Raw genomic sequence first — 11,089 nt, 5'->3', positions numbered from 1 at the left:
TAGGGGAGATAGTCCCCAGATTACCGGTCGATAGGGCCGAAGGGGTAGTCATGCCCAACCATGCTAGATAGATTATGTGATATGTGTTATGTGGTACAGTGGTAGTAGTAGGGGTGAAATAGTCCCTAGTATCCGGTCGAGAGGACCGAAGGGGAGGCCCGCACCCATATATGCTAGCCAGTATCCGGTTGAGAGGACCGAAGGGGAGGCCAACACCTAGATATGCTAGCCAGTATCCGGTCGAGAGGACCGTAGGGGAGGCCATCACCCAGATATGCTAGCCAATATCCGGTCGAAAGGACCGAACGGGTAGGTCGGGCACCCAGATATGCCTGACAATATATGTATGTTATGTTATTATATGGTATGTGGTATGATGGGGGAACTCACTAAGCTTCGTGCTTAAAGTTTTCAGTTTTGGTTCTAGGTACTTCGTGTTTAAAGGAAAGGAGCCGGCTTGATCGCAGCGCATCACACTATGGTTTTCCGCACACGAGATCTTTGGGATTACACTCTGATATTGTTTTATGATAACGTGTTTGATTATTTCTACTTTGGTTTTGACATGACATGATATTACAAATGTTTTATTACACTGTTGGTTTTATAGTGATGTATTTAAAAATGAAATTTTTGGCCTGTATTTTTGGGATGTTACATATTAAGAGAGTGATAAATGATTTATTAATATATTATATGATTAGAATTAATTAAGGGTACAAGTGTTAGAGTGTAATTGTTCAATAGTTGAACAATGGAGGCATTTTAGAACCTTCATATTAAAGTATAAGGTATTAAATAAATTGGTATATTCTTAGTGAATAAAAGTAAAGTCATTTTTGGGTTGCCCTCATAACTAGGAAATATCTTGGATTGATTCTAAGAGATAGATAAATGATTTATTAATATATTATATGATTATATTTAATTAATGGTACAAGTTTTAGAGTGTAATTGTTCAATAGTTGAACAAGGGAGACATTCTAGAACCTTCAGATTAAAATAATATTATTTTAATATTTCAAATTCGAGTTTCCTACAGCTATAAATAGGGACCTATTGAAGGTTTGTGAAATGATAGACAATTCATAGTGAATTTCGAAATTACTCTTCCCCTCTCTCTCCCTCTCCCCCCCTCTCTCTCCCTTGCTCTCTTTAATTTTCGATCCTAGGGTTTCCTAGGGTTTGAGTGTGACACATTAGAGGCTACCATAATATTTGAGCTAGCTTTCCAAAAAGGTTTTTAAAAGAGGTGTTTGGCTTAATTCTAATTAAGAAAAGGTATGATTTATTTCATTTTTTTATTACAATATGTTAATTAGATTAGTTTTCAAAGTATGTTTCTATTATGAGACAAGCCATATAATTCTAGGTTGCATGTGTCCATAACTATTTATGTGAAATTTCGCTGTGCAAATCATGTTTGATTAATTATTATTATTGTAACCTATAAAACCCATTAGTTGTACAAAACCTAGGGTTTGGTCTATAATATGCACTTTTGTGAAAAATCTAACAAAAATTTTATATTCGAAAATCCCTAGCACTCTAGGGTTTTCAAATTTGCTCCCTCTCTTGCCTATTTTGAAATTAGATAGGGTTTTACTACTTTCTGTATTTGTTATTTTACTTTCATAAAATTTGAACAACTAAAACCCAGGTAGTTAGTAAACCCTGATTTCAAAATTTAGGAAGAGACTAAGATTAAATATTAATTAATTAAAAGTTAATTAAAGATAATGATTTAATTCTTAAAATATTTGATTTTTAATTAATTAAAAGTTTAATTACACATAATTATTTAATCTTAATTGGTTTAAGTTTTAATTAATTAAATGATAATTGAATGGAAATCTCCAGAAAAGTTCTAATATTTTACCAGCATAAATTATCAGCAGAAATGATGATTTGACCTATTTTTTATGGTTTATCGGTTTCATTATTTACCCGATTCCATTAAAGTCTCATTATTTTACCATAATTTATGAATAAGTACCAAAATATAATTAAGTGACGATATTACCCTTTTCTCCATGTAACATACATATTATCGGTTACATTGCTGACTTGGACGCCTAGTCTTTAAATGAGCTGATGAGATCGATATGTTGGGACTTTTCTGGAGATTTACCTTAATTGAATTAATAAGATTGAACCTTGTAGTTATAAAAGGTTTTAAAATACACCTTATATATGTATGAGAGTTATAATATTATATCTACCACAAAATGTAGCAAAATCATGGCTAGGCCTCATTCATGAAGCTATAATATAAAAGAGGTATAAGGAAACGACCTATAAAATGACCATTGAATGGCTGCGTTTTTCACCGACCGCTTCTTTGTGTGGTGGAGGGTCGTTAGCCAAAAGGGTTTGATAGAACACTAATCACTTTAAAAGTATAATGTATGAGTATAAGAATATTCCATAAAATCAAACTCTAGTTATTTTAGGAAAAATGTCAAATTGTATGCTAATCATGAAAACGCACATTGTTTCTCTGTGAGTCATTAGTGGAGTGTGCGTGGTTAACCAACACAATAATTTGGGAGTACAAAGATGAAATGATGGCATAAACTCAAAAATTATGGTTGTTTATGGAACACACATGGTTAACCGTCACGTCAATGTGAGATCATAAACGACCTCGAGGTTGTCACACAGATTTGCATGGTTAATCACATCTTGTTTGTGATTCTCGGCATCCTAGTCACAAATCATAGAGCAGAATATGAGATTAAACATGCCATGGAATTATTTAATGAATCTCGAATGATCTAGGAATTTCATAATAGATTGAAATTGGTAAAGTGTTTTACCTACCAAAAATAATATTGCAATTAGATTACGACATCCCTCTTCTTAATTTCGAGTTGTATTTATGGATCCTAGTCTTGAATATTAATTTGGGTTAAAATATTAGGGATTTAATCAACTCACTAAAATCTTGTCTCTTGTATTAGGTGTCTAGAAATGGTGATCTTCCTCCTCCTTCTCCTCCACTAACACACAAATTCACTTTAATGTCAATCCTATCGAATGGGAAGCTTACTGGTCCAAACTATATGTACTAGATGCGGAATTTGAAGATGACACTTCGCTATGAGAACAAAGAGTATGTTCTTGAGAATCCAGTTCCAAAAATTATTGAAGCATTTGCTACTCCTGAGGGACTTGCTGAACACAAACACATTGACGACACCACTAAGTTCTCTTGCATTATGATTGAGACCATGGCTTTTGATCTTCAAAAGTCGTATGAGAACTATTGGTCATACAAAATAAACGTGGCACTTGCTCAAATGTTCCATGAGAAAATGATGCAAGTGTATTTTGAAGTCATCAAGGCCCTAATGGCATGCAAATTGAAAGAAGGGGAGTATGTGTGTACTCATGTGCAGAAAAATGCAGAGACACATGGAGATAGAAGATAAGATCAATGTGAACTTCGACAAGGAACTTTATTTTGATATGGTTCTCAAATTCTTTCCCATTACTTATGATCAGTTTATCTTAGCTTATCATTTGAACAATACTTAGACCATATTGATTGAGCTCCATTGTATATTGCAAACTGATGAAGTTGGAATGAAGAAGTCCCATTCGAATAGTTCTGTAAATTCCCCTGTCATGGCGATTCATCAAGGCAAGTGGAAAAGGAAAACCCACATTAGAGAGTTTAGTGGTGGGTCAAAGGGAAATGTCAACTTTGATGCTCCTCCTATAAGCGATCTAAAAGAATTTGTGTGCTTTTATTGTGGCTAAAGGGGGTATTAGAAGAGAAGATGCCCAAAGTACCTGCAAGAAGTAAGAGAAGCTAAGAAAAAGGTGTCTAGCTCTACATCTTGTATGTACTATATTGAAATCAATAACACTTATTTTTTAAACTTTTGGATCCTTTATACAGGATATGGTTTCCACATTTATTCAGATATACAGGGGCTAAGGGAGTGTGAAGAGTTCAAGCATGGTAAATTTAACCTAATCATGGGGAATAGGTTAAAGTTGGTTGTTACCAGGATTGGAGTTGACAAAATTATGTTTGATAATAGTGTTAGGGTTGATTTGAACAATTGTTGTTATTTATCATAAATGATTTGTAACATAATTTCTTTTCACACTTTATTTAGACATGTTATTGTTATGGTTTTGACAATGATGATGGTGCAATTTAGTTTACATAAATGATGCATTTATTTTCAAATCTTGTCCTTGTAATGGTGTGTATGAAAATGTTGTGTGTGAATGAACTTGGTAGCAGTGTATTTATTATTGATTCTTGTAATAGTCTAGACAAGGCATGCTTATGACATTGTAATCCTGGGAATATTAAGAAGAACCCCATCGCCCAACTCCAAGGAGGTGGAGTGTTGGAATATTTTTACCTGATAAAAAAATATGAATGTGAATCTTATTTATCAGGCAAGATGACTAAGTCACCTTTCATTAGTACTTGTCAAAGAGGTTAAGCATTGTTATGATGGGTTTTAAGCAAAACATCATTCCTATGGTGTACATGCAAACCCTAATAGCTTTTGGATCTAGTTTGTCTAATGAGCATGAAATTGAATATCCAAAGCTATTAACCCTAGATCTAGCATACAATTAATCATATTAACATAAGAATGGGGTTTTAGATCTTACCTTGATTGTTATGTAGCAATAACAATCTCAAATCCTCCTTGTAATGGCTTTAGAAAGCTTAGAGTCACAAGTGTCACTCCTCTAATGGCTCACAAACACCAAGAGCAAGAGGATGAAGAATGAGAAGAGAGGAGGCACCCAAAAACGTGTAGAAACCCTAAGGAAACTCTTATCCTCCTTTTTTTGTGCTCTAGGGATCCTTAAATAGTGAGGCTATTAGGGTTATCTAACAAGGAAACCCTAATTTGATTGCTTAGGCCCTAAGCAACCAATTGACTCCCTCATTAGAGGCCTAGGACGATTTCTAATGGGTTTCCCCATAGAATTCGTCCATCCCTCTAATATGGAGTCCATTAGCCCAATATTTAACTATCATACAATTGGCAGTTCTAGTCCCTTTTATTTAATTAATGTCTTTTAGCCACAAAATTAATTCTTATTAATTCTTGACTAATACTAATTAACCAATATGATTTCTCCTTTAATATATTATTCTCATAATATATTAATAAATCATAATTAATCATCTCTCTCCATAATTCATCCTATCAAGTTGCTTTGGTGAAGGCAACCCAAAAGGACCATGCACCATCGGGTCAAGTACATACCAAAATAGTTATGGACTTAGACACTAATCCAACAGTCTCCCACTTAGATAAGTCTAATAACTATTATGCATATGACTTCAGATCCTGATCCGCAATCGTAGCTTTCAAAAGCCGCTGTCAACTCTGATCTTATCAGATACGCGTCCTTTAGATAAGGGATCATATATTCCTCCATTCTAGATATCGTATAAATATTAGACATGGATTTTAATCATTCTCTCTATACTGTTTCCCGATTTCCGATTTATGACGACTGACAATAGACTACAATTGAACACATCAAATTAGTCCCGGCTTTGCCAAGCACTTAGATGCCATCACTAAATCATCAAGGGGCCCACATATATCGCTTTCACTCCACTTTGGATAAAAGGAACGGATAAACTTTGATTCAATTCTTGCTTGCACTCACTCACCGAATCACACACAACAATATGTTTTATGACACCAAGTTACTGGTGCGTTTACATATTATCAATGTGTAACCGACTTGCAAGATACAACTCACACATCTCGGTTTCAAGAATATAAGATATTATCATCTCACCAATCACATATGATAAAATCCATGAAGTGATCCAAGTGAGCGTGGGTTTATTCCAATACTCAAATCATATTCATAAGCACTCATGAATGTTGCAGCAAACATTTCCATATGTCTAATACATTTTAGACAATCCACACACCAATTCATGACAGTCTTCATTCATACCTACTTCCAACATATAAATGACTGTGGTCCGTTCAAATAATTTGATTGTTTTAAACCAATTTAATTATTCAGGAAGTCAAAACATGCAAAGTGAAACACAAGAATAATACTAATCCCATATGGCCCCAAACTCTGGGTATAAATAAAACATTTTATTTAATCACCATATTGATTACTCATTATTTGTTGTTTTGGGTAATCAACTTCTTACTTGAATTATTACTACACTTGTCCCATGCTCTCAGCATGCACACAATGTTTACCTACGATCCTTACTTTGTGAAATAGATCAAACGAACACATTTCCAATCATACTCATTTCACAACTCCCAATTCTTATCATAAGTATAAGAATATCAAATTCTTGTTACTTATGCTAGATTTTAACATTGTATGCAATGATTCTTTCGTAAAGTCATAGCTCAAAATCATCAAGACTTGGCCAATCTCTATCAGAAACAATTCTATAGATATGATGTCTCTCACTCAAAGTACATTCCTTTGAACATCCTTCTTGCATAAAAGTTTCTTATCTAGACATAGATTTTCAATATCCAACTCCCAATATGGAAATATTTCCATACTTGCCATATGACAACTCATTCTTAATAGAATCTTATCTATTCATAATAATGTCTATATGATCCATCAAATACCAAACTTCCAACTACTCACAAGCGACCAATCCTCAACGAACTTTGGATCATCCTTTGATAGTTGTTTAATTATTTTAGTCAAAACCGATTCTAGTCCTTTTTCCCTCTAAATGCGCTAGACATTTGGAAAATTTTAGAATGGTCAAATATAATAGCACTGGAAATCAATCCTATACCCAAAGCGTATGGGACACGATGCATAATGTCTTACATAAAGATATGATACTTTATCAGTCTTCTGCCATAATATTTTATGTGTCTCGCTCTTACAATTCGAACTATGAAGAGGGATACCGTAATCATAATCGAAATTTAAGAACACACTATGTATCCTTTGACTAAATTTATTAAAATTTCTCAATCTAAGCTTTAGATTTTGAAACGAAGTACAATATTCTCTCCCTTAATTATAGCAAAACAATTTTTCAACCCTTACGACTTTGCAAAGTATAACTCTTGTTTTCTATAATTAATATTGCTAACTTGCAATACTTGCCTTAATAATCATACAAGCACAACATTTATGCTCCCACTATCATGATGATTATTATCATATAAGCATAACACTTATGCTCCTACTAGCTTTGACATGTATTAGAAAACAACTGAACTTCCAGAAAACAATACTTATTGAATTTCTGAAGTTCATATTTCTAATACCTAATGCTTTGATAATCCTTTATCTAAGCTTCTTAAACTTATACACCTTTGCCTTAGATAGCTCATATGTGTGTCTAAACAATTCAGACTAATTGCCAAATCTCACAATCAAATTATGGAATGGGATACCGTAACCATAATCGAATTCGAGAGTACAATTTCACAATCACTATCTTCTTAAAATCTCTCTTAGTGAAAGCATTTCCTCACAGTCATTTTTCATGAAGGAGGGAATCTTTTGACACTTAGATTTTAATGGTGTATGTGTTCCTATCTATGCAAATTTTTCAAAACCAAAGTTTGCGACAAATCCAAACTCATATGGACCGAACTTTCTCAATCTTGATTTCTTGCCTTATGGTAACACGAGTGCCCATCATGTCTTCCAAGCAGTTAAGCAGCTCACCCTTTCCTATCAATATACTTTTCATTGATCAAGGTGCTTGCCTTTTATGCGTTCAATTGAGAACTCAAAGAACTCACATGCATAATTAACTCAACTGGAATGGCACAGAAACAAAATAATGTCAACACGATAAGTTGTAAACCTCAAGTCATGTGCTAGTGATGATTGATAACGTTTATTCTTGATTAGTTCTTGAAACTTTTCAAGACCATTAAGACTCCCACTGACTCCTTGACATATAAGATTCTTTTCTCAACAAACATTTCTCGACAAACAAATATTCAAGAGTTAGTGTAGCTTTTATCAAGACAAAACACTTCACAAAATTGGTCCTAGTTGGTCTTTGTCTTATCCAAGACATCACAACTTTCCAATTTCAAATGTGCAAGAATAAGAAAAACTTTTTTTTCAAATTCCACATTTGATGAATGTTATAAGACTAGATATTGGAACGAAGTATGATTGACTTCTTGATTTAACCATTTCTTCAATTCTTGATTCCTCTTCTCAAACATACAATTGCACTAAGACTCACTTAGAGGATCAATTGAGATATGGTGCTTAATCATTAATACCTATCATAAAACATAATAAAAGGTACTCTCCCTTCTTCTTAGAATAGAGAAACTTTTATCTTTCTGCCTACTTGATTCTTCTTTATTCGTTCATCTATTTATTGAAACTCTTTCAATTAACTGAGAATTACACTTAATCTCTTAAGTATAATGATATTTACTTAACCTTAGTAAATCATTACGAATATCTTTGTTGCTCTTGTGGTGGACTTGATCAACACACAACCTTGTGTACTCGATCTCCTAGTCCTTCACTTGACACTTTGTCAACGAATTAGTCTAATTTCCAAATATGAAATTTCTCGTTCATCATGCAACCAAGTTGTATGATTCCAAGTTTCTATCCAATTGAAACTTGGGCGATGAGAAACTTTCCCTATCTGGTAAATTCTTGACCTTTCCACAAATAACATAATTAAGAATCAAACCCATTATTTCTAATAATAGAAACTTACAAACATCAATTTTTCATACACGCCATTGCAAGGATAAATAAATAATATAAAATCAAAATTTATTTTATTGCGGAAAAAATTGTCCTTGCAATTCAACTGAAAAACTATGTTGTTACATATTCCTGAGCAATCTATTCTAACTCCAAGTAGTAGCTTAAGAATCTAATCTTCAAACAAAGCGATCGAAATCCATTTCTTCACGATTAGATTCAGTTCACTTCTTCCCTTAAGCTTCCTTTCTTTTCTTCGATCCTACAAAACATCAAAATGTAATCTTATCACATCATGTATCAAGAATCTAGAATAGGAACTTAAAAGAGTTAGTTAATGGATTTTACCTAAAGTAGAGCCATATGTTTTGACTCTCCCATCTCTTAGATCTCTTAGGTAAATAGGGCAGCTTCGTCTCCAATGCCCCTTCTCTTGGCAATAAAAGCAAATTGACTCTTTTGGAGCAGCACACGGAACTACTTCTGACTTTGTCTTTCTCTTATGATCAAACTTTTCGACCATGGCATGCCTTTTGTTGCCATTGCCTATATCCATAGAGGTATGGAAGGCAGATTCACCAATCAACTTTGCTTTTCCAGTGCGCCAAACCATTGCTGATTCAGCAGCAATAAGCATATAGGTGAGATCAATGAGGGTCACATCGTGGTTCATCATATAGTACTCTCTTACGAACTTGATATATGAGTCAGTAAGCGACTGAAGAACCCAGTCAACAGCCAGCTCCTCATAGATAACGGATCCCAACATTCTCAATGTGTGACTTTATATCTAGGACGTGTGCACACACTGACTTTCTTTCTTCATGTTTACTTGTCAAAAGGGCTTGAGTGAGCTTGAACTTTTCAAGCTTTCGAACTTCTGGGTTAGGGAGAATAATTGGAGGAGGTGGAGGAAGTGAAGCATGATCTCTTGTTCCTCGATCGAATCGTGGATCATCATCTTCATTTGGAAAGCTTGTTCCATGGGATTTGTGTAACGCCCGTGTTTCTAGGCTTGCCATTTTTAGCAATGTAATAGTCTAGGTTAACCTTTGTAACCCAATTTGAAATAATAAAAATGTATTATTTGTGAATTATGTGAATTATGTGATTTATGTGTTTATTTTCTTAATTATTATGAGTTAATGAATTAAGAATAAAATAAGCGTCAAAATTTAAGTGTGAGATAAGCCCGATATCTTTTCATAAAGTTGTAGTGGTTGAAACAAGGATTCCGGAGATATAAGAAATGCCAAAATCCGAGTTATAACAAAGAAGTTATGACCTGTCGAAGTTTCGCGACAGAACCGGCACGACGTCGAGTGACGTAAAATATGAATTTAAGATAGAGCGATATTTAGCCTTAGCGATCTAAACGAAAGTCGTAGATTTCGTTAAACCGAGAGCGTGCATAAAAGGAACGCCCAAATCTGACTTCGTATGAGGAAGTTATGATTTTCTGAAGTTTCGACGTGGCAGTATGCAGCCCGAATACTCGATTTGAGATCGAGCGGTTTTTAGCCGAAACAATCTAAATGAGAATCGAAGATCTCGTTGTTAGTAGCGAAACGATGAAAATTTAGGCGAGAACGGACGTCAGACGAAGAAGTTATGAATTTATAACGAAGTTTTTCTGTCCCGGCCTTCTAAAAATAAATAATAAAAATAAAAGTTAAAATTAGCCGACGGAGTCTAAATGAAAGTTGTAGAGTATGGTCTGACCTTCGCGTGGATATAAAGAACGTTGAAAACGGAGCTCGTATGCGAAAGTTACGGAATTTAGAAGTCCGACAAGTCGATTACGCCCCGCGTAATTGAGTACGCCCCGCGTACTCAGTCGGATGCAAGTTGCCTGACCAATACTCGAGTGCCACAGATCGACGCATGCAGTGACGTCAAAGTACGCCCCGCGTAACCGAGTACGCCCCGCGTACTGAGTACGCCCTGCGTAATTTAAGATTACGCCCCGCGTAGTCCCAGACCCTCAGCCTATAAATAGAACTCGAATTCAGCCATTTTCTCTTGTTCAAACTCTTCTCTCTCTCTAAGTTTTGCCTCGTTTTGCGTGCCGTTTATACCCCGAAGCCCCGGTAATATTCCCGAGCCCCGAAGCAAGATCCGAAGCCCCGAGAATCCCGAAGAGCGTTATTCCCGAGCCGAGACGCTGCCCGCGAGGAGCCCGGTTTTGTGAAGATCTTCCAGATCTACGGAGAAACACCTCTTCTGCAAGCCGTAGTGCTGCCCGATCATCTTCTGATCAAGTGAGTGTGTAGTTACTTTCATTCCAACACAATATTATGAAGTATTTTATATAAAATACGTGCTATGTGTATATATTTTGTTGTTATATATGTGAATGTATACCCACTCTCTTCTATCTTAT

The sequence above is a fragment of the Lactuca serriola genome, chromosome 4 (genome assembly GCF_051521515.1).
Source record: "Lactuca serriola cultivar US96UC23 chromosome 4, Lser_US96UC23_V15, whole genome shotgun sequence".
In the NCBI taxonomy this organism is placed as follows: domain Eukaryota; kingdom Viridiplantae; phylum Streptophyta; class Magnoliopsida; order Asterales; family Asteraceae; genus Lactuca; species Lactuca serriola.
The sequence above is the reverse complement of the archived record's forward strand: the minus strand, read 5'-3'. Positions refer to the sequence as shown.